The 25,101-nt window shown below is 35.6% G+C and overlaps 1 protein-coding gene across 12 annotated transcripts in view; it reads left to right on the plus strand.

Annotated features, from left to right (window-relative positions):
• Window positions 1–25,101, plus strand: part of CDH18 (cadherin 18) — a 522,886-nt gene that overhangs the window by 301,966 nt on the left and 195,819 nt on the right. For 9 of the 12 annotated variants that reach the window (XM_048311338.1, XM_048311426.1, XM_048311357.1 and 6 more), the window contains one exon: window positions 18,876–18,962. The exons of the other annotated variants lie outside the window; for them this stretch is intronic. The gene's annotated coding sequence lies outside the window, so the exon portion shown is untranslated. The remainder of the gene's footprint in view (window positions 1–18,875; window positions 18,963–25,101) is intronic. 12 annotated transcript variants of the gene reach the window in all.

Below are 25,101 nucleotides of genomic sequence, written 5' to 3' on the forward strand. Positions count from 1 at the left end.
AGCTGTAAGTGTGAGCCTGAAACTAGGAAATTATATAGGAAAAATTTTATGTCAAACTCTCAAATGTACAGATTCCTTGGGGCTGTAGGCTTTATTTTACCTCAGGGAATGTTTTCTGTCTCAAGGATCAGGTTTATCAGAATGGTTATTCCTTTTCTGTTAGTCTAGGATTGTATCCATCAATCTTAGTGCAACTGCTCTATGTCTAACAGGCTAATTATACCAAAAACACAAGCTAATTAATTGTCTGGAGCTCACAGTAAGGAGCTGTTGTTGAAGCTTTCTTTATCTGTGGTGCAGTTAAGTATTGTGCAGAAGTACACTTCTAAAACCTTGTCTGTGAGGCTTGAAAGACTTCTGACATGCCAACAAAGCTTAGAGAAATTTTACCCGGATTCTAATAGTACTGAAGAAATTTTAATACTATTCTCTTTTATTATACTGCATGTTCATAGTCATTGGATCATTATTGCTTAGAGATCTACAGAGATGTTCTCAAAAAATTAGAAAACTCAAACAATGTAAAAACTTTCATTCATATAGTTTTGTCTGTTTGTGTTCACAGGCAGATGGTAAACTGACCAAGACTTTTTTTTTTTTTTAATATATATATATTTCACCTTATGGCCATTAATATTTTCTTTTATACACTGTTTGCACTGTGATACAACCTACAGGCCCTTGTTAGTAAAATATGTGGAGAGGGGTAATCCACTGATGAAATTAAAATTAAAAAGTCTTTGTTGGAATTGCTGTGTCTCATAGTTCTTTTAAATGTAATTCCTAGTGTGGTGGTGTGTGTCTGTCTGGAAATACCTTTACATATATTTGATAGAACACCTTTTAAATTTAGGGAGTCAAAGAATCATGTGGGTTGGAAATGACCTCTTGAGATCATCTAGTCTGCTCCCCCAGCTCAAGCATGGTCAGCTACAGCATCTTGCCCAGGAACATGTCCAGTTGGATGGTGAATATTTCTGCAGAAGAAGACTATGACCTCACTGGACAGCCTGTGTTACTGCAGTAAAGATGTGTTTTCTTGTGTTCATTTTGAATTTCCTATTTTTCAGTTTATGCTTGTTGCCTCTTTCCCTGTCACTGGACAGCACTGAGAATAGTCTGTTTGCCTCTTATTCATCCTTTTCTTTCAGATATTTCTACTCCTTGGTAACATCCACTCAGACCATTTTTTCTGCTCTAAGTGCAACAGTTCCAGTTCTCTCATCCTTTTCTTATAGGAGAGATGCTCCAGTCCCTTCATCTTCTTCTTGGTCATTTGTTGAACTCTCTCCAATATGTCCATGTCTCTCTTGTACTGGGGAGCCCAGAACCGGACCCAGGACTCCAGGTGTGGTCACACCAGTGCTCAGTAGAGAGAAGGGATCATCTCCTTCAACATTACTGGCAACACAACCACATAGCTGTGACAGGGATGTGTTATTAGAGGGTTTTGTCTTTCCTTTTCCAGGGCTGCATTAAATATTACAAAGCTGGAAATGCCTGCCCACAGATGTCACCATGTTTTCAAAGTCAAGAAAAATCAATAGTTAGTAATTTGAACTCACTCAATAAGTTAAATTTTTCATGCTATGGAGTCCATAACTCAGTAAATATGTTTTAGTGGAGCTAAGAAAGAAGATAATTTCTTTTATGAAGCTGTGAAAGGCACCACTTAGAATTAATTAATGCAAAATTCTTACTAAAATTTTGCAGTCTAAGTAAGTTTATAGGTAATTCGATCTCACACTCTCCTAGTGCTGAGACTAATGAATGGCTTATATAGTCAATATTCATAAACACCCACATTATTGCTAATAAGATCTCTGAAAGTTTCCAACATATCCTTTGTAAAATGACTTGCGGAAAGCCATATAGTGGCTTCTTGATAATTTAATTTCTGTGTGCCACATTGCATCATTTTTTTAGTTTTTCTTTTGCTAGGAAGATAAAATGTAATTGAAAACTTAAAATTTTTTCATTTCCTCTTGTTAATGCTTTCATTTGTCCTTGATATTATTGTCATAATTACAGCATACAGATGAAATGAATCAAAATTATAATTCTTCTGGGTTTGAAAGAAAATTTCTGAGTGAGACCAAATCACCTGCATAGTTGTTGTGGAAAACAAATGTTTGCCAATGGAATCAGGAGTAACAGAAAATAAAATGTATTTGTCAGCATGATACATTAGGGTGCCATTCTTAAATTTTCATTTTACTCCTGTGCTACGTGAAAGGAAAGGAACAGGCTATGTTTTACTGATCTAGCAATAGAAGTGTCTCTGGAAGGGTTGGCCACTTCAGACAGACCTTACAGAATTTTGTAATACATAGAAGGGAGAATTAGCTGAGATGATGGTGAAAAATTGTTTGCTTTTTTGTTTTTATTTAATAGAAAATATTTCTTCGTTGTGTTGCCTCTGGTCACAGATGGTAAATGTGTAACTTCTGAGAGAAGGGCTTGAAAGGTCAAAGTGTCATTTATGTCCAAAAAGACCTTCAAAATCATTGAGTCCAACCATTACCCTAACACTGCCAAGTCCACCACCAAACCATCTCCCTGAATGTCACATCTACAGGTCTGTTTAATACCTCCAGGGATAATGAATCCACCACTTTCCTGGGCAGCCTGTTACAATGGCTTCACCCTTTCAGTGAAGAAATTTTTCCTACTATCCAGTCTAAACCACCCTGGTGCAACCTGAGCCAGTTTCCTCTTGTCCTATCATTGAGACGGGTGAGTTATGAAGAGACACTGAGTATGTATTGAATGATATGCAGAATCTATGCTACTATTTAGTACTGTGCTACATCTGATGAGCAGATCTTAGTGAAAGCACTTAATTTGCACCTTTTCAAAGTTGCTATTCTCCATTTGCTGTGTCTGCTATGCTTGGCAAAAGGGTTTTATGTTGTGTCCTGTGAGTCATCAGATTTAGGAAGGAAGAGATTTGCAAAAGATTTTTCACATGAAATATCCTGCTATTTGTCGCAGACTGGAGTTTGGTTTTGTTGGTGGGTTTTTTTTTTTGCCTGAAAAGCTGGTGATTGTGACAAATACTGCTGTGTGAAGAGTTGCACTACAGGCTCTCTGGCAGATGATGTTTGCAAATTATGTCAGTTTTCAGAGTTGCAAAATGAAAGTGTAAACTTAAAAACATTTACAGTGTGAGGAACATCCAATTTATTAACTGAGCTCTGCTGTAGTTTCTATTTCTGCAAGATTTTATATGTACAATGTTTATATATGTACAGCGTTTATTTCAAATATTTTCTCACTGAAAGTAGATAGAAAATATTGTTGAAATGGAATTTGAGAGGGAAGTTTAGTGGTTTTTCCAGATACTACTTGAAGTCAGTATTCCTGACAGCTAGTGCTACCTAAACCCCTACAGAATCTTGATATTCAACATATTTTTGAATTGAGAAATTTTGAAGGCTAGGCATATCCTGACACCTTTTAAAAACCTATTTTATTTTATAACACTGCTTTTTCTTTTCCATAGCTCATAAAAAGACTATTAGACTAAAGTTGTGTGTGTAAATCTGTATTGGGGTTATGCACCTGAACTGTTGGACTAACCATATAGCACAGTTACATCTTTCTTCCTCTTTTTCTTACTCTCTCAATGTTAACTTCTGTTAGGTATGCCAAGTCACTCAATTGTACATCTTTATATACACTTGAATTATGAGGAGCACCTTACATACTTAACCTTCCCTATTCCTTAATAACTTTTAAATTATGCCATTTATACTTTTATGATTTCTTTCTCAGTAAAAAAAAAAAAAAAGATGCTGTCGATAATACGGTGTCATGTATGTACAATATGTTTCTATTGGTGACTCCCAAGAAACAGAAAAATGGTAATCCCCTTATACTGTGTTCTTACTTTTTGTCCTGGAAATTAAAGAACAACAGAGTTTGTCTTAGTGTATTTTGATGAATTTTTTTGAGTCTTCACTTTGCAAGAGAGCCAACATTATTCAACCAATTAAATTGCCTGGAACGGAGAAACTTCTAATATCTAGTGGGTAGTTATAACTTGAAATAGTGTGTACTGATTGCTCAAATAACTGTATAAAATTTATGAGGTTTTTACTGGCTAATGAACAAAGTGAGGCAGATAGTATTATCAGTTGTTTAACTATTTTGCAGTATTGAAATACAATTTCAGACAAAGTTTCTTCTACCAGTGGAACCTGTTTCTTTGCAAGGACCTGAATGTATATTTCCTAAATGATCCCACTTCCAAATGTCACTTATTAGAAGCAGCTTGTGCATAATAAAGATCCTAATTAGGTCCTTTACTGGATAGGTAACAGACTGCTTTAGGTACCAGACATCCTTGGTGCTCATTGGGTATTGCAGTGCTTAGCAGTACTCTGATCATTTTGCACTTGTAATGATCAGACAGTAATTAGTTGTACACAGGAGGGTGTTTTGTCAGTAAAGGGAATGAATTCAAAAAACCTAACCTAAATTTTGATTCAGCCAATGTGGCTGAATGCTCCATATGTTCGAATTGTTACCTGAGTTGAGATAATTTAATACAGTTAGATTCCTTTTATGGCTTTTATTTTGAGCTTCTTCTGTAGGGAGGGCCCCCATACAAACAATGACACTCAAATGCAAGAGATACAGTCTGTATTTTAGTTAAAATTACTTTTTCTTGGCATATGGAGATGACTCCTAACAGACATGGAAAAGTCTCAAGAAATAAAACCTAACACACATGGTCTAATTCAGGTATGGTCTAACACCTAATCTAATAATACCTCCTGTCTGTATGTCTATCTGTTATCCTGTGCTCCTCCACTGCTAACAACTTTTTAAACCATTGGCCAGTTCTTGCCAAGTTTCACAGATGGCTAGAAGGCTCAAAGATGTGAAATATCCTATACATTTTACAAAAATAAGTGCTGCTTCTAGGAGAAAAGATTGCTCTGTGATAACACCTTCTACTAAATATCCCACAATCAGGAAAATACTTGACTTATTTTGATTTAGCTATATATTATGATATAGCTATGTAGTTGTGATCTTTCCAGGGCTGCTGTGAAACAAGGTGCTAATTGCATCACAAAGGACAGTCTTCAAAGTTGAGATGGCTGGGAATTAAAAAGGGCTTCAAATGATGAATTTTTTGCTATTCCTGCATATCTTATATGTTTGGGGTTTTTTTTTAATATACTAGTGAAAAATTGTGCAAGGAATTTTCTTTCTCACTCATTCCTGGACTATAAGCTCTTCAGTGTTATTGCAGAGTGCTTCCACAAAATGGTAAAGTTATTCCTCAATTATACAAGTACATATGGAAGCAGATTTTATTATTTCCTTTGCTGGATTTTGTTGAAAGTTCTGGAGTCCTATCATTGTAGTTTTACGTTTTAGTAGGGCCTAGGTATGGTTTTATATTTTTTCCTGGGAACCACTTCGGGCCAGATGGTAGCTGGACACAGGTGTAGCCTCTCCCTCAGGTAATCAATTGGAAAGGCCCGGAGACCTGGTGTGATTCTGGGTCCTTCACCAGCACTGGTGGTTTCTCTGTGAGCTTAGCTTGGGTTGAATTTGAGAAGTGGCGGAGTACTGGTGGGTCAGGCTCTGACGATGTGCCGTTTAGGAAGTTAATGACATAGAGAGCCTTACAGAGTCTTTCAACAGGAGACAAGATTTCTGTTTCTCTCCGTTGCTGATTGAGGACTCTCTTGAGGGTTTGGTGGGTCCTTTCCACGATGGATTGTCCTGTGGGATTGCCTGTGGGTATGCCTGTCTTGTGTTTTATTCCCCATTGGTTGAAGAAATCTTCAAACTTATGAGAGGTGTAGGCAGGCCCATTATCTGTTTTGATTTCTTCAGGAACTCCCAGGGTGGCGAAGGCAAGGAGAAAATGCTTGATGACGTGGATGGCATTTTCTCCTGCATGGGCTGACACAAACACTGCCCCAGAAAACGTGTCAACTGACACGTGCACGTGTATTGTGATTATTTTCTTTTCCTCTTACAGTATGTTTATACATTAGAAGTAGCTGTAGACAATGTAGCAACTTTTAGAAATGCAATTTGAATGAATTAGAAAATATCATCCAGAAGCTGAAGTAAAATATAGTTCGGAATGGCATACTGATAACTGGAATAAAATTTTAGATATGTAAAGGGTTTTGAACCTCTTAATATGAGAACACAGTAAGAAAATATGCTTTCAATGCAGAAAACAAATCTCAAAATTGAGCAAAAGTAGAACTACCTTAATCTTTGACTACCAGGAGAAGGGAGTGAATGTGGACATAGGAGAAGGAATCATTCAAAAGCATGGCAATTCATGGACTGTTAAAATAAGAACTTAAATACCTTATGGAAAATGTTAGGGAAACATTATTTTCATAATGTGAAACACCACTTTGCAGTCAAGTACCTATTTAAAACACATAATTTACAGAGTTATTACTGAAAAAAATCTTTTTTCTTAGATACAAACAAAAGGTCTTCTGCTGTTCAATAAAACAAATTATAAATACTCTGTCTTTATACAGTTAAGAGTTACTTAACAATGTCTTGATAGCATGCATAACATAGCACTATCACCAAAACATACTAATGGAAAACTTTGTCTGATAGTCACTTCCTAAGGACCAAATGTGGGTAACTCAGAAGACAGATTAGTTTAAGTAGTAGTTTCTTCAACACTGCAGAGATAGATGATTTTTAAGCAGAAGATGGGGAACTCTCCACACTATTCTGGTTCACAGAACCTGTCTGGTTCACAGACAGGCTGACAAGTCAAGAAAGACTCAGATACCAGAATCAAGCTCTGAAACTGTCTCATTTTGGATAGAGAATGAAAAATGAATAGATTTTGCATGAGTATGTGTAGGGAGTGGATATATATTTTTTTAATGCCTGAACACAACTATTGATGAAAATAGAAGAAACTCAGACTCCAAGAGCTGGAATTTTGTCCTATAAAAACCATTGAATTAGGATTATTTCAGTGTACAAATATTTGCAAAACATTAATCCAAATTTGTTCTTACAAAAAATATCAGTAAAGAGTATCAGACTTTGAAAAAATTTAAAGCACTGAAATTATAATGTAGAGTAAATAAGCTACTTTTTTTTGGAAAACATGACTTTAGGATCTAGTTAATTTTGATATTCTTAAAAACATCTTCCATCACTACTTTCACATATATGATCTTAACAAGATTAACACTACTATTTATTTATATATTTATTTATTTATTTATTTCTCTTTCTAACTAGGGTAGGAGTTTGAAAGTTTCCTGTTTAATGTAAATTTTAATGTTTATTCATTATCTTGTACTTAAATTATATAACCAGGACACACTCTCTAATGAAATTTTAAGTTTTTCAGTGAATGGGCAGTCGGTGTAGATTCTGTTGTAACTAGTTTCAATAAGCCAGCACTTGCTCTAAGCCAGAAGGTGAGCATGATGCTTATCCTGTGTGTAAATACCTGGAAGCTTTTCCATTTTGAATTTCACTGTACTTGATAGCAATTACTTTTTTCTTTAGTCATAAGTGGTTTGTTTTTGATGGAGCAGAAACCTTGAATAGAGAATGTCCTTGCGATCATGTATTTTATTTCTGTTTTGGGAATTGTTTTTCATTAGATTGTTAGAACGGTTTTCATTAGACTCTCCAACTAGACCTTTGCATAATGATATCACTTCAGTCTGAATAGAAATGGAACACCTGCCTGCTTTCTTTTCTAATCCTGAACTGTATGATTTGGTAAATAAAAAAAAAAAAAAAAAAAAATCATTGGTAAAACATTTTAACATCTGAGACTATTGCTTTAACAGCAGTTGTTGAACCATCCATTCTAATCAAATGTATCAACACTGGTTATTCAGGAGGTTTACATAAATAATTAAGATATTTTACCACATGAAAAGATCTTGCTTTCTACTCTTGTGAAATAACGCCCTTTTCAAAAGTATTCAGTCAAAAAAGTATCTGGAAAAAAAAAACAACCTAAGGTCTTAAGAGCACAACATTTTATCTACATGTGCCATTTTAGAAAAAAAGAAGTATAAAGTTTGCAAATCATATTTCACAGAATGAGGAAATATCCTGATTTGGAAGAGGCCATCAAGTCCAGCTCCTGACTCTAAACAGAAAGTATTCCTGGCAGCCTAAAACTTGAATCACATACCAGCTTTGCCCAATTGTTTCTTAAATACTTACAGGCCTGGGGCCATGACTGCTTCTCTTGGGGACTTTGTTCCAGTGCTTGACCACCATCTCAGTAAAGAACTTTTTCCTCATATCCAATCTGAACATTCCATGATGCAGCTTTAAGCTATTCTTTTGCATACCAGACACCAAAGAGAAGAGATCATCAAGTCCCTCTCTGTTCCCCCTCACAGGAGAGGGACGACGCATCCCTCAGTCTTCCCCTCTCTAAGGAGAGTACACCTAGTCTCTTAAGTCATACTCTCTAGGCCCTTCACCATCTTTTCTGCCCTCCTTTGAAGAAACTGATATTTTTATATCCTTTTGATACTGTGGAGCCCTGAACTGCACACAGTACTGAGGTGAGGTCATGCCAGCGCAGAGTAGAGCACAGCAATCCCTTCTTTCAGCTGGTCAGCTCTACCACGCTTAATGCTCCCCAGGACAGGGGTGATTTTTTGGCCACCAGTGACATTGTTGACTCAAGTCAATCTTACCATACCCCTTGTGCAAATACTGTTCATGCAGAGTATCTTTGTTTTTTTCCCAGAATAAAAACAGTGAAAACCCTCATCTTTTTCTTTGAGATAAATAGTTGGATAAAGACACTGCTGTTCATACAAAGTAATTTATGTAAATCCTGGACTGTTTCTTTTTCCTCATAATTTGAAAGTATTATAAAGCCCCGAGGTTCTTCTCCTTGCCATTATTAAAGAACTTACACATCTACTTGACTGGATTGAGCAGTAGCATTGATTCCTTTACAGGAAGTGAGAAATGGATGTTGGATTTGTACTTGCACGCTATGTTAAAGACAGATTAGTGAGAGCTACTTTGAAGTCTTAATGGATAAGAAAAAGGGGGTAAATAGAAACTTCTGATTCAGCAAGTGAATATGATAGGAGGACATATGTGAGTATTGGTCCTGTTTGATATTTGTTTCTGGGACATGACAATAATTAGTGTTCTGACAAATAAGTTTAAGAATAGTCCTGGATATGCTGTCTTTATTGTCCAGCAGAAGTAAATGAAACATATTGGAACAAGGAAATAGGCAAGATTTTGATCTGTCAGCCAGAAGCTCTAACCATGTGAAAAAAATAGCTTTTAGAATGATTGTGATTTATGACCAATTTTCTTACTAAGAAGAAAAAAAAAAAAAAAAAAACCGGAAAGGACTATGTAATGAATGTGCCACTTAATTTTCATAGCAACTAATAAAAACAAATGTTTACCTGCAGTATGTCTTAGTTAATTGCAACTCATGAGTTTTACTTGAAAGGTCAAATTCAACATTTTTCATTTAGTAAAAAAAAAAAAAGGTAGGAGAAATCCTGATATCCTAAATACTTGCTATGAACACTGCTTTCTATAAAATGCATACATATAAAAATAATTGTATTTTTTTTTGTGTTACAAAACAGATGTATTTCCTGAGTACTTCTTGTAATACTCTCAGGATTTTAGAAAGAGAAAATTATTCCTACTTCTATGAGTTATTGTCCTTGATTCTGGAGGTGAGAGAAAAGAAGATTCCAGAGAGAGTTTATGATACTAGTCCTATATTACATGAAATGTGGTACCAAACATAGAAAAATGAGGAGAATTAAGTACAAGGAGTGTTTTAGCTACATTTTTAAGATCATCAACTACTCTACCTTTACTTTTAACACTTCAACCAAATTTTGAAAAGTCTCTATCATCAATTTACTGTTGTTATACTGCATGATAGAGTAGCCAAGCTAACACTAAGGCAAAAATGTAATCTGTGTATCTTGTAGTGACAGTGGAAAATTTTAAGGGAAGGATATATATCAACATGGGGATATTTTTCCTGTGTGGATTTTTTTTTAATGTTATATATCACATCTTTTCATAAATATGAGGGGATAACTTATAGTTACCACTTTTACCACAGTCTCTCAGGCTTTTATAAATACTTCTCACCCACAAAGTCTGCAGTGAATAGCCAACATTTCATGTTCTCCAAAATTTCCTGAGGTTTACTCACTTTGTTTATTTTTTTGTTTTTTAAATATATACATTTATATGGAAAGAGTTGTGCTACCTCTGCATCTCTTTTCAAGTTTAAACAAAATTATTGTTTGGGCTATGCATTTAGTACTGTAAGTGAACTCTTCCTTGTGCAACACAATTTTATCCATAGCCGAGTTGATTATTTACTATGACTTTTAGTATATCATAGGAAGTGCATGGTTCTGTACAGGTATGTTTCCTTCCAAATCAAAATGGGGGAGTGGGAACAGCCGTAATGCCTTTAAAAATTATTATTTGAGAAAACGTGGAATATATCACAGCAGTAAAACTGATCTGCCTACTCAATAAATATACTAAATAATCTGTTCTATTTTGGAGAGTGGGTTTTTTCTGCAATTAACTGAGTATTTTGTACACATGCATTTTTCTTTCCTTCATCCTATTCATGAAACAACTCACGGTGACACTGACACACTCTATCTTCAGAGACATCACAGAATATTGTAATTCCATTCCTACAACATTGTGAAAGTTGATGCATTCATTTAAGCAGATCTAGAGCTGTACCTTGTGCCAGATCACACATTTCACAATGTCAGCCAAGAAGATAATTTACTAGGATGAATTTTGCATTCCAAGAATCAGTCTGAGAACATTTGCACTCCTTTAAGTATTCAATTTATGCCTTGTCACTGATCATGAAGACAGAAAACAGATACCTTAAGCTCTGGGCACTTATCCAGCTCAGCCACTTGCTCTGGAGCATGGAGCAGTGTGGTTTCTGGTAGGGTGCTCTGACTGCCATCAGAATCCCAAGCTGTAGGAGAGGGGCCTAACGTCAATGTTATAGTCACACATGGAAAAAGCAGGTGTTTTCTTGTAACCTGACAGAAAACTACAGCTGCATCATTGTCATATGGGAAGACAATTTTATCTCTTATCAGAACAGCAATATGATTAGAAAATTTCTTACAATGTTATATCCCAGCTCTGATAGGAAAAATATATTTTCTGACTTTATATATGTCAGTAAAATATTTGTTTCACATACTAACAACAAAGTAGGTAGTTAGTCTTTTTTTTTCTTTGGTTGTTCATCTTCTAATAATTTGCTTTGCAGCAATAACTTTTCCTACAGTGGAATATATGTTTCCCACCTTGTATTATTATATTGCTTTTGTTCTCTGACTTGAAATGGTCTAACAGAACACAACTATTTATTTTGAAAAATAATGCACTTTCTTATGTATTACTGAATAAATAAATATAACCTTGCTGCTAGTCTGTGACAAAAGGACTATTTGGTATTATAAAACTTTAATGAGGAAGAGGTTTCCAAGAATAAGATATTTGAAATATTATAGAAAATTAGATAATTTTTGTTATTTAATATTTCTGATTTCACCTTTTTATTAGCTTTTTTAAAGGTATACTTGGAATGTGTGGTACTAAAACCTTTGGGTTTGGGTTTTTTTTGGGGTTTTTTTTGTTTGTTTGTTTGTTTTTTGGGTTTTTTTTTGTTTTTTGTTTTTTTGTTTTTTTCCTGTTTTTGATGGTCAAAACTTGGGAAAATATTGTTTTAGAACAAAATGAAAACTTCTGAAAAATGTAGATTCAAGACATTGAAATAATAAAATGATTGATTTTTTTTGCTTAAAATATGACTGCTAAAATATATTTCCAAATATTTGGAAAAAAATAGTTGAAAATAAGAAGGTGATGTTGTAATGTACATGTATACAGCAACAATTTTCTACAGAATTTAAGCATTCTATAACAAAAACTTTCTGCCCTGATTCAGCCATGGGCTTAGTAGAAAACAGAAAAAAATTTGTGGCCTGGGACCCATTCTTTGTAGTAATTTTCTTTTGAATATGGTGGAAGTTATTTTTATCCTTGGCAAAATACATAAGGTTCTGCTCATGAATTTACTTTGGCAATCACCCTTCGTGGTTATTTAAGCTTCTGCTCCTCAATATCCTAAGTTATACAATGGACCAAAATTTATTTCATTACTAGGACAACAACCTTAAAAATTACCAGCTTATTTAAAAACTCTTCAGGTTGATGGTATTTGTGCCTGTTTGGGCAAATTTGGACATATATCCTCTGAGAGAAGGCAGGTTACAACCACCCCTACCCCACCAGGTTCGGGAAAAAATAAATTTTCCTTGAAGGAAAGTGAAAGAGATAAAAACTATTTAACAAACACACAGGAAAAGGACAACAATGCCAAATAATAATAAAACCTCTCGCTCTGCTGAGAGAAACTTGGGAAAATTTCAGAGTCCTTCTGTAGATCTCTCTCCCCCTCCTTGGAGCTGGGTCATGGTGGGCCCGCCTCCAGGGCCGAGGTCTTGGTGGAAAGTCCTCCCAATGTATTCTGATGTTGAAACAGTGAAGCAGAGAAAAAAAGGGAAAAAAAAATAAAATCCCAGGAAAACAAAAGTTCAACTCTCCATCTCCCGCCGGAGAAAAAGAAAGCCAAAAGCTGGCTGCAAAGCAAGGAGTGCTTCCTCCCACTCCTCTCACAAACAGAATGCAGAGAGGAGTCTGTATCTCTGTATCCTTGAAAAGTGAAAACAAACTGCAAACTGCTTTGAAAGTTTTGCTGGGGTTTTTTTTCTCTTCCCTCTCAGGCTCCGTTTAAAGGCACAGAAAGGCACAAAATTAATTTCTAGGCATAGAACAGCGACATGGGATACAGCATCATAAAGCCACCCCAAGACAGTATTCCATGTGAATGCTTAGTAATTAAAAAAAAACAAACCCAAAAAAAAACTAAGGTGAAAAATCAAAAATCTAGGCCAAATGAAAAGGAAACCAAAACCCCTTAATTTTACAGAGTTTCACAGGTGTGGAAACAAAAATTTTTATTCAGCCTCCACTTAATGCTAAAATATTATTTTATTATTAGAGAATATGACAGGGATCAACATACTGGAACGATAAACTGCCAGTGATATAACCATGTGCATTCCTCACCCTTTTTTTTTTGTCATTCTTTCTAAAAGACCATGGTCTTTAATTTTAGAATAGCGTTGATATTTAAGTGAAGAATAAGGCAGTTGAAAGGGTGAATTGAAGTTTAAATTGAAACAGTTTATTATCTTGGAAGGTAGGTACTTTTGGTGTTTTATGTAATAATGCTTTGAGCTTCTCTTCTGGATTTTGTGTCCTTATAATTCAGATTGAATAAGAAATATTTCAAGGCAGATAAAAGAGAAGGTACATTGCAATTAAAAAGTAATGAAATATTGTTACATAATGTGTGTGTTTATGTGTGTGTGCAAGAATACTATGTATGCTGCAGTTATGTTTTTAAGTTGCCTTCTTTGCAATTCAGGGAACCGCAAGAGTAAATATTATAGACTAACATTTGCCAAACACAGGACAGTTGAATTTAAATGTTGTCTTCAGCCAAGAACTGAAATACCATCTGCTCAGCTCAGTTTTATGCAAGTGCTCTGAAGCCATTAGAGTTAGCTTCGTTGAACATTTCCTCTTTTTTAAAATCACATATAGTGTGATAAAGCAGTTGCAGGACCTGTTGTAGAAGAAAACATCTAGGCAGGTTGCCTTTTTAGTGAATATGCAGAAAACATTTGGTTATAGAGGTGTTTGAGTTTTGCTTGTAAAATACCTCCTTTTCATCTCTCAACCAAGAGTAATTGCTAAAATTCCTGGGACCAATGGACATTCAGCCATCATTCCTGGCATCACAGGAGCAGTTTCCTTTAACCTAGAACCTTGAGGAACCATGTAACACATGGAGTTTTTTGCAGATAAGGAGTTTTAATCTTCTTTTCCCTCCCTCCCTTTCCTATCCCCTCCTCAGTCCACCTGGAAGTGTGAGGATGACAGAAAGAGAAAGCAGGGATTTTACCTGTGCAAATTCTCAAAAATTATTCCTTTTAGATCCATGAAATATGTATGACTTCAATGGCTATTTACACTTCTAATATATTTTCTGAATTTCACTGAAAAAAATTTCTTTCACCGTCACTGGCACAAAGTAAGGAGTCCTCCTTATCTGCATGCCTTTTTTCTCCAAGGAATCAAGGATTTTATGAACCAAATCACTTATTTTGTTCTGATGTGTGTTTTCTGCTCCATTTATTAAAAAGCTGTGAGCTATTTCTTCAGAATTTGTTTGAGGAAGGAAGAAAACAACAAAACTTGAAGGAAACAGGGATGTTAAGTTAATGTTATTGAAGTCAATCATACCAGTCAAACTGATTACAATGTGACAAGCATTTACTCCTGGTTTTCTCCACCAACTCATAAAATTCAAATTAATTCATTTTTTCTCTTTTTATAACATGTTTATTATAATATTCATAGAAAAAGTTCTTGAGTTCCTCGGAGCTACAGGGTATATAAAAAAAAAGATGAAGAAGATGCTTCCTAAATCATACCAATCTTAATGATTAGGCACACAAATGCCCTGTAAACTAATAGTCCCAAAAGGACTTTTTTCCCCTGTATTACAGCCATCAAAACCCCCAAACTGTCACCTCGGTGTCTCTGTGATCTCTTTTGGCAGCATCATCACAGGAATTTCATTTACCCTATTTTGATTTAATTGATTGTCCAGAGTGTGCAGTTGCACAACTCCATCTAAGAAACTTTGGAAATGATGGAGATATTCAAGAACTGTCTGGACAAAATCCTGTGCCATGTGCTCTAGCATAACCCTGCTCGAGCAGGGAGGTTGGACCAGATGACTGACTGTGGTCCCTTCAACCTGACCCAGTCTGTGATTCTCTGATATTGAGGTATGAAGAGGCTTATTGATGTTGTGTAGGAACCTGAGTGTCACAGACCCTTATTTATTACCATTTTTCCATTCTTCTTCTCTGTGCTGCCTTTTATGTGACTATAGAAAAACTGCTATGCATATTTGTAAACAGGGAAAGCTAAAGGATTAGTTGCTGCCTATGTGATTATCCCATTGTATTTTATATTTGGTAGCTAAAGAAGCAAAAATCAAATACCCCAAAACCTTCAGCACACAAAGTCATCAGAGATGTTTTTATAGGATGTGGTTAATATTGATCTTTTTGCCATAAAGACAGTGTCAGATACTGACTGATCCTATGCTTGAATTTGCTGATGTCATCTACTTTTCACAGGTGAAGGGTTTGTTTCAATGGCCTGAGAAGGAAGACCTTGTTCTACTGTACCTTGATGTATACTTGTATAAAAGGGATCCTGAGTTTTTTATTCTCTTAAAATATTAAGTCACAGGGGCAAAAAATAAAGTGAATTTGTAGTAATAATAAATAGTATTTCAAAGGCCATTTAATTTTCAAACCAGTGTGAAAACAGCTGGTATTGTGTTAACGGAGAGAAGAGAATATAGGAAAATCTTCCTTGCACTAAAGTATGAAATCTGTGCCTTAGTCTGTTCACACCACACTGTCTTTGCAGTAATAACTCCCACACACTCATAGAAAGGATCACTGCTGAAGCTGGTTAAGGCTCTGTGTTGCTCATTCAGCTTCCTGTAATGACTAACAAAGGACAGGTTTTAAACAAAGTGAGGTGGATCTCAGTGGAAGGAACCACTTTTGATCAGAGGTTCTGATTTTAAGACCCAGCTCTCTGAGGAGGAGGGAGGAACCCTGTCCTGAATCATCTGCTGTGAAAAGTGCAGCAGGGTTCACTGTGGATCAAACACAGTGCTGCAGTCCCAACTGAACCAGTTTATCAGAATTAACTGGAAAAAGTGTATCTTTTAATTCAATTACACGTTCCTGTAACTGAGCCCTCCAATTCAAATGCAGAGTGCCCATATATTTTCTGCTCTATCTGAATGGGAGAAATGGGAGAGAGACCACTGAGAATAGTACTCAAAAGCACAGAAAAGCTATTTATATGCAGGAATATAAATACAGTCTGAAGGCAAAACCTGATTAAAATTGATATAGAATATATCATGGATACATATAGATGGATTGAAAAGGGCGCATATTCAGATATAAATAAGTGGCTTATTAAAAAACGTGCGCTTTTTCCTTCTCTTGTGACCTTCTCCCAGTTCCATGTTTTTCACTATTATGTGTATATACAACGAGACAGGTGCTGTTGTATATAGAGATTTCAATTTTAATTTGATTCTATGTTCTCTGTTTTGTACAGCCAAATCTGAAGGACTCTTTCAGCCCATTCAAGTAATCGACATTAATTCAAACAAATAGTTATTTATAGCTATGTTTTGTAACTTTGGTGAATTAGTATTACACACACAAGACACTTTTCTTTGTCCAGATAAGCAAAAAACCCCCCTGTTTTCCCGCAGTAAGTAGCATCACTTTTGAGAATATTTCTCTAATAACCTCATTTCACAGCAGCTGTCACACAAATTAAAGTCATATATGCTGAATTCACGTAAGAAAAGCTGCAGAGAGCGGATGGGTTATCTGATGGTGGATATTTTTGTCTTGAACTCGGTGTTGAGAGCTAGATTTATTACATGAACAGATTCTTGTGTGCTGTTGTATTTTTGGGTGTTGTCCTGCAGTGTGATTATTTCCTTTGTTGTTATGCAGACTTAGACGTTAGAGAGATATCATGATGGCCAAATAAATATTTATTTCTTTTACAGGGTACAATCGAGGGAAAAAATAAAGTCCAAGCAAAAAAAAAAAATTGATTATTTACCTCTTGAAGGAATTTTCTTGTTTTACATATAACTTGTTTCTGGAATTGTGACAGCAGCAGATTGTGAAATTTGTTCTTAAAGAAACCTTGAACACTATTGTTCCTAAAATTTCCCTTAGTGGTGAGCCTTAAGAGCAATAGAAAATTTTCTTACTGATACAGCTGTGATTATGCCCAAGTCACTGTGGATCTTTTCTAAGTAGCGAAAGCACGATTAGCATTGCCCTTTATTTTTTGTGGAGTGTTCAAGTGAGTATATAAAAGAACTAAAATTAAAACTGGTATTTTTATATTTTCTTTTGATGCCTTTGTTAATATTTTATAAACCTTTTCAAAATAAAGCAAACCACAAAGAAGTGCATGGTAGCTTAGTGAATGAGAACTTGTATTCCTGTATAGGTACAGTAAATTATTAATTTTTATTTCTGTAATTTAGAGTGAGTCCAAAGAAGCAAACACACAGAGGGCTAATCCTACACAATTTGACCTCTCTGCATGGTTGGTGCACTTTGCAGCTCACATTTGAGGAGCTTCCTTATTATTTGAAAAAATTAATGTATTTCATCCAGTAATGTATATGTGAAATAATTTATATACTTCTCTGAGCTTGCTATTGCACACTACTTTCTACTGAACATATAAAGTCATGCACATTATGTTCATTATAAATAGATAGGATGATCTGTAGACTCTTAATAAAGTGACTGAGGTGATTTGCTTATGGCTATGCCTTTATCAACTACCGTAAAAAAGTGCATTGAAGAACATGCAAAATAGTTTTTCTTTTATTCTTGGTTACAGTTCCAGCTTTACTTAAGATAACTTGGAGTGATCCTTCTCTCCCTAGTTCACATTTTCCAGTGAATCAATCCAGCTTCCTCAGCTGTGATCTTCATGCTTCTTATCTGCTAACAGTTCCTTTGAAGGTGCTGTAGAATCTTAAGAACTCCATTAAGGAGGATCTTAATGGAGTTCATTTATACTGTATTTAGAATTCAGAGTAGACTTGTCTATTTTAAACACGTATTTTGGGTGCAATTAAAACTGTGTCCATGCTCACTATCTTTACTCCAGTTGCAAAGTCCAGTCCACAGACCAAATGTTTGTATGGCAGCAAACTGCAGGTCCATATGCATGGGGTCTTGGTTGTCCAAGGCAGAATATAAGCAAACAGCAAAGACTGAGACTGTGTTCCAGCCTGCACAGATGAATGAACAGCAAATTAAATATGGGGCAACCATGAGAAGAAAGGAGGAATTGGTGTGATTATTCACTTTGTAAAAACATTTTTTCTCTTTTCTGGCCTTTTTCCATTCTGTCACTCAGTTCCTCTTGCTTTTACTTTAAAAAGATCTTTTTTGGAAGAACCATTTGGCCTGTAGACTAGTCAGCTCCTCCTGAAAGTGTGTGAGAGAATAATATTCCATCAATGCTTTCTTCCCCTCTTATGTGTGCTTTCTTAGGCTGCAGTTTCTGGCACTGAAAAATTTATTTTAGAATTCCTGCTTAAATTTAAAAATAAATTGAAGAGGATTCTTTTTTTTGCATGTGAGAAAGATCTAAAACATTATTTCATTGTACCTCCAGACTCAGAAACCAAATTAAAATAGTCTTCTTTTTTTCTTTTCCCCAAAGCTGATCTCTAATAATTTTGTGCTCTGGGTTAGCTTGACTTCTGAATTACAGAAAATTTGAGGCATCAAAACAAAAGTCATCATCTTGATAACCCATATTTCTATGATAAAAGGCATCAATATTTTTTAGTTAATATGCAGAAGGGAATGGGAGAGAAGCTGGGAAAAAAAGTATCTATGTGTACTTCTCACAGGAGAATATCTGCACATGCAGTGTCTGAGACAGCATAGAGTGGGGATTTCATTACTGTTTATTTATTCCCTTGCTTTATACAAATCCAAAGCTGTCATCCCAGTTATGTATATACTGAAAAATATTTTATTTAAAAAAACCAGAACACCTAAACTAATCCTCCTTCATCTTTTTCATTTCTCTAGCTGACCATCTGCATGCCACTTGAGGGGAGTGAGTGAATAAAGGAAAATAAAGTGTTATAACAAATTTTAAAAAGCCAGTTGATTCAGGTAAGTGATGTACCTTGTAGGATTTAGCAAACTAGTTTAGGTGAAATGAATAGTTCTGATTTTAGTCATACACAGAAGCAGATACAGAAGTGTCACTTGTGAGTAGCCCTACCACACCTCTGAATAAAATGCTAGCTGTCACATCATATATGAAATAGGTTTAAAAGTTTTGGTGTTTTTACCCACTGAGAGACAAGAAAAAATATATGTGATTTCATGGTATTTAATCTGTGGATCAAAAAAAAAGGGAAAAAACCCAGCACCTGAGGTTGTTCTCCCCATAGAGTTGTAGGATTAAAATGAATTGTTTGAATTGCTAAAGTGCTTGGAAGCTAGAACAGTCTTTGAGATTCAGGCAAGTTAATTAGTGCAGGAATGGTTCTTTTCATGATGAATGAGCACTGTGACATTTTACATTAACAGTCACTGGAGTCATCTGGGCTAAGGAGTGTCTTGATTGCACAGAGGTTTGTCTTGGTGCAGTTACAAGCCAGCATAGAGCTGCCCCATGACATCAGTAATGGTCATGGGGCAGACCAGCCTCAGTTACATAGTGGAAGACATCTGCTACAAACTGCATGTCCAAATGGAGAGAGTAGATAAATTCTCTGAACAGCTTAAGGAAGACTCATGACTGGAAAAATCACGGAAAATCTTACCAAATTTGGTATCTGCTGGAAGGGCAACATAACATGACAGAGTGCAAGCAAACCAAGATATGTCTGATGTGAGTCAAAGACAATTTCTTGACACAATTAATCAATAGGCCAATTAGGGCGGATGTTCTGCAGACCTGTTATTCACAAAAAAGGGGAAGAACTGGCTAAAGATATTAAGGTCCCTGATGGCCTTAATTGCAGGGACCACAAGACTGTAAAGCTTAAAATTTTGAAAAAAAAAAAAAATGAACAAGTCAAGTGGAATCACATGGACTTGGGGAGAAACAACTTTGGCTTGTTCAGGAATCATCTTGGCAGGATCCCATAAGAGTCTGAACTGGAGAACAAAAGTGCCATGGGGAGCTGGTTGACTTTCAAGGACAATGTCATCAGTTAGAGTGGTCTATGCCAGTATGCAGAAAGCAGCCACACAGACATTGCAGAAGACCCACACTGGTGAACAGCAGAATCTTGACTGAATATAAGCAAAACCTGAATGTACGCAGAAGGTAGAAGCTGGGATGGGCTTCCTGGTTATTTCCTATGGAGGCATTGCCCAGGTGTGTAGAGGTGAGGTTAGGAAAGCAGTAGCTCAGTTGGATCAAGAACTATAAAAGAAACCAGGTTGACTTTTATGAGTACATTGGCAGCAAAAGGCGGCCTAGGGAAACTGGGCCCATTGCTCAGTGGGGCAGAGGATCTAATGACAAAGGACATGAAAAAGGTCAAGCTGACAGAAAGTTCATGAATTTCAACAAAGGTGAATGCTGAGTCTTTCATCTAGGTTGGAATAACTTACCATGCAGAAGTATGGGCTCCATGCCAGCAGGGTGGAAAACATCTTTGCAGAGAAGGTCATGAACAGGTCTTGGTAAAGGAAGCCAAGAAAAGAAAGCCAACTGCATTCTGCAGAATATTAGCAAGAAAGAAGCCAGTAGGCTGAGGGGAGTAAACCTCCCCCTCTATTAAACACTTGTGGGACTGCATCTGGAGTATTGCATGCATTTTGAGCACCCCATTTACATAAAAGACATTGATGTCTTGGACCAAGCTCAACAAGGAGCTACTGAGATAGTCGGGGGTGTATGTGATGAATGAGAGGTTAAGAGAGCTGGGTTTGTATAGTCCTAGGAAGATAAGCTGCAGGGCGGTCTTACTGCTCTCTTCAGCTACTAAATGACAGAGAAGATGGAGATGGATTCTTAATGGTGCATGACAATATAACAAAATACAATGGGTACAGTTGGTGCATGAGAAATTTTGGTCAGAAGAACATAAATATAATGAGAACAATCAAATGGTGGAATGGGATTCCCAGTGTGGTATATGTCTCCATGTTAAAGATATGCTAAACTTGACTGGACAATTACCTGAATAATCTGATCTCCTTGTCCTTACTTTGAACAGTGGTCCCATCCAGACTACATAATTCTACTGCTCTATAATCACTACTTAAAATAAGATAGATCATTAAAACCAAAACCAAACAAAGTGTCATGAGTGTAAAATAAATATTTAAAGTACCTAATTTTTAATCTTAAAATTTCTTTTATAGTTTGAATGTAAAATTTTGCCATCTTTCTGAGAAACTAGATAGAAAATGAAATGCAGCATTGTCAGTTTTTTTCTGGCACAAATAACAGAAGGTGTATGGAAAAGCTCTTGTTAGGAGCTTCTGAGTTTTCCCTTCTGATTTCCAGAAAAGAGTTGTATGCAGAAATGTCAAGATGAGCATTGAAGAGACTTCTGGCTTTATCTGAATTGAACTCTACTGTCAAAAAAAATCAACATTTGTTAATTATTTATAATGGGCTCACAAATAAGTGAAAGGAAAACCGATCATACAGTGCTGGGTTTGTGACCATACTTTGATTTTTCACAGTTGCTAAAAGATCAGCAGAGCTTTTTGTATGACAAATACTTTTGTTACATCCAAACATCACTCAGTGAAAACCATTTCCTTCATTCTTATTAAAAGAATTTATTACTTTATTGGAAGTAGACCCAGGACTTTAATATTACTTTATCATTTCACTGCACTATTTAAACAAAGAAATAACAAAAATATTCCTGGTTAACCTGAAATTGAATCTGCAGTAAGCATTCTTAGTCACTAATATTTCTAGCAGTAGAAATGTACTCTGCTCCTAGTAAAAATCTGAATATCTGAGGATATAAATAAATAAACTCCCAGTGGTAATTAAGGCTGACATGGATTTTAATGGAGGCATTGAGGTTTTTTGGTTGGTTTGGTTTGTTGTGGGTTTTTTTTAATCCATTGAACTGAGTAATGTACTCTCATCTGGACAAAATATTTCAATGCTGTTAATTTGCCAAGGATTCTGGGCTCTAAGGAAATACATAAATAAAACCCAGAGGTTTATTTCTCTCTGAAGAGTAAAACATGAATGTTTCTGTTTAACTGTAGTGATGATACTGTACTTAGTGTTCAGCCTTTCACAGTTATGTAAATAAAAATTTATTTTAATTTGCCTGAAGTACATGAGCAGATATACGTACTCACATTATGTCAGTAAAGGACTATAAACATTTTTTATGCCAATTAAAATAAAGAAGTATTTATAGAAATTTATTGATAATTTTTGATACTGAAGTAGTGGAGACATCAATTTTTGTATGTTGTTAACTGCAACTTCAACAGCATCTTGATAAACCTTAAAGGCTTGACTCTCAAAATTGTCAAAATTATAAACAAGGACATGTTGATAACTGTGGTGCTGTTTTCTACCTAGAGATGGACTGAGGGAGGAGACACTTCTGTGAGGTTTGTTGTAAGACTTTGCTGCAGGACAGAGGATCAGACTGTAGCTATAATTTTACTTCCCATTATCTGTCAGTTAAAAAATCTGTTCGGAAGACGTCCTATTCACAGATTTCTTTATAGTACAGCCTAAAATTACATATTTGAGCATATTCAGTTGACAGTTACATGAGAATAATGATATAGTTGAGAGGAAATATATACTTTGAAGCCAATGAAAGTTAGTTCCATGAGTGAATGGAAATTTTCTTAGAACATGCCCTCCGTGGGATGAATATAATTTAAACGTAGATGAAACAAGAAATAGTCTTATAATTATACATATTGAAGGGCTATTCAAACATTAACAGCATGCGATAATTATTTTTTAGTTTTATTCATATGTATTCTGCAATTTTCAGTTTGCAATATTTTGCTGAAAGCATTGCAGGCTAATGATTTTCAGGTGTGATAGCCAGGGTTTGGTGTACCTGAGAATCCTCTAATAACTTCTTACAAACTGGTTGTTTCACAGATACTAAACTTGATTGATTGACTCTACTACTTTGCAGTAATTATTGGGGGCAGGGTGGAGAGGAGGAGTTTGTCGATTGTTGGGGAGATCTTGAAATTGGCAGATGATTTTCCCATTGAGCTAGTCAGCTTCAGGCTGCATGAACCAGCGACCTCTCTGACTTTTGCAGAAAAGAATGTGAAAGTCTTTTCCTGAGCAATTTTAGTCACATATGCAAAAATCTGGCTGTACAATTCCAGGGCATTTGAGTTATACTGAGAGACGGGTATGTCCAGCTCTAACAGGGATGTTAGCTGGGGGAAAGGAATGGTTTTCTGGATCAGAGAGAATTACGTTTCTGGTAGAAACAGGGAATGTCTCTAGAATCTGCCCTGTGAGGGAAATTTAGATTGAAGTTTTTTTACTCTGTTGAGCTATAAGGCTAAACCTTGGGACTTGACATAGAATATATGATGATTTTCAGTGATCTTTATGGAGAAACCCACCCAGACTGCGAGAGAAGCTGGAGCAAGCGCTGTGTGTTTTATGTTTTTCAGGCTTGGGGGTAAACTGTTGGCGGAGTTAAAATACTCAGGAGAGAAATAACAGTCCCTGCACGTTAACTTAAAAATCAACTAAAGAATTGTGAATTGCTACATAATATAGAGATAAATTAATACAGTTTGCAGGGTAGGTTTTTTATTATTTTCCTTTTTTCCTTTTTTTTCTATTTTTTTTTATTTGTACCTTAATTATTAGGGGTACCTATGTAGATATCTCTCTTCTAAGCACCACAGCAGTTGTATTGGAAAAAGTAACTATTTTCTTTTTTTGCATATATTTTTTTCCAAACACATATTGTTACTGGCTATTCAAGTCTTTGGTCAACATTTTATCCCTTCTTCTTCATCACAAATTATGGATATAATATCTTAAGATTGTTATTTGGGAAACTGCTGGAGCAAAAGCAGTACTCTCATGTGCTTTTTCTGAGGGCCGTCACTGTGTTAGTATATACACTATGAGGGAGGGTAGGTTAACTTCCAAGGTGTGGATTCAAACCAATATCTCATTTGCATCCCAACTGCAACTCTAGGTTCAGCTAAAATGAAAACTCATTGCCAGGTTCCTCCAACTGACTTGCACAATGTTTAAATAGGAACAGGATGTGTCATGTCCATAGCAAAGGAAAGGGAAGCGATACAGTGAATATTTAAGGAATCTCATCTGTTGTTTGAAATGGCAGTTTCTTAACACAAAAATGAGAGCTTTTACATTTTCACATTAACAAGATTAGAATGGTGACAGTCATTGAAGAATACCATGTCAAGTCACTGAACCATCTTCCTTGAAGATCTTTACGTTTCATGTGATTTTAGGACCTCATGGAAAACGCTGGACAATTAATGAAAATTTCAGTTTGATGGAAAAAATGTACAATAGTATAAAATAACAAGGGAAAAAATAGAAAGCAGGACTAAGAGAACTTAACCTCTTTAATGACTAATTGTGTTTAGTTAACTGTGCCAGTTAACTACCCTTGTGAGTTAACTATCCTTGCAGATGTTCTTTTCTAGCAACCAGGAAAGCATTTTTTAGCTTCACCTTATATAATGTTATTTAGTTATTATCTAAGTAATCTTTATTAAAATAATCTTGAATTATTTTAGAGCTTGTCCCCTAATTTTTCAAGCCTGAATTGATACGAATAGTCCTTTCTTTCTACATTGCAAAATTTGTGAAAGTAGAATGTAAGAACTTTGAGATCATGAGTATATGGTTTGTGGATTTACACAAAGCAGGTCTTTTAAAACTTTTCACCATTGAAAAACCTTTTTAAAAAAGATTTTGCCTGCTATATAGACAAAAATGATCATATTTTATTTTTGTGTATCAGATCAATGTTTTTTCTAGAAAGACTTCTCCCAACAGAACAATTGTGCATTTGAGATTGAAAGAAGTTTAGAAAGCCAGATTTGACTATGTCCATTAATAAGTCTTTGCTTACCTTTTTCTGAATTCTTTGAAGTAAATCTTGTTTTAAAGAAAGTAGAGATTAGGGTGAAGGAATAGTATTTGCAACTGATTTAAACCTTTACAGCCATTTATAATTCTATTATTTACTCTAAAGCATCCAGATGTCAAACCAACGCAAAATCCATCACAGTTATACTTCTATAAAGCTAGACGTTTAAGCGCGTACCT

Source organism: Corvus hawaiiensis, chromosome 1 (assembly GCF_020740725.1).
Source record: "Corvus hawaiiensis isolate bCorHaw1 chromosome 1, bCorHaw1.pri.cur, whole genome shotgun sequence".
Lineage (NCBI taxonomy): Eukaryota > Metazoa > Chordata > Aves > Passeriformes > Corvidae > Corvus > Corvus hawaiiensis.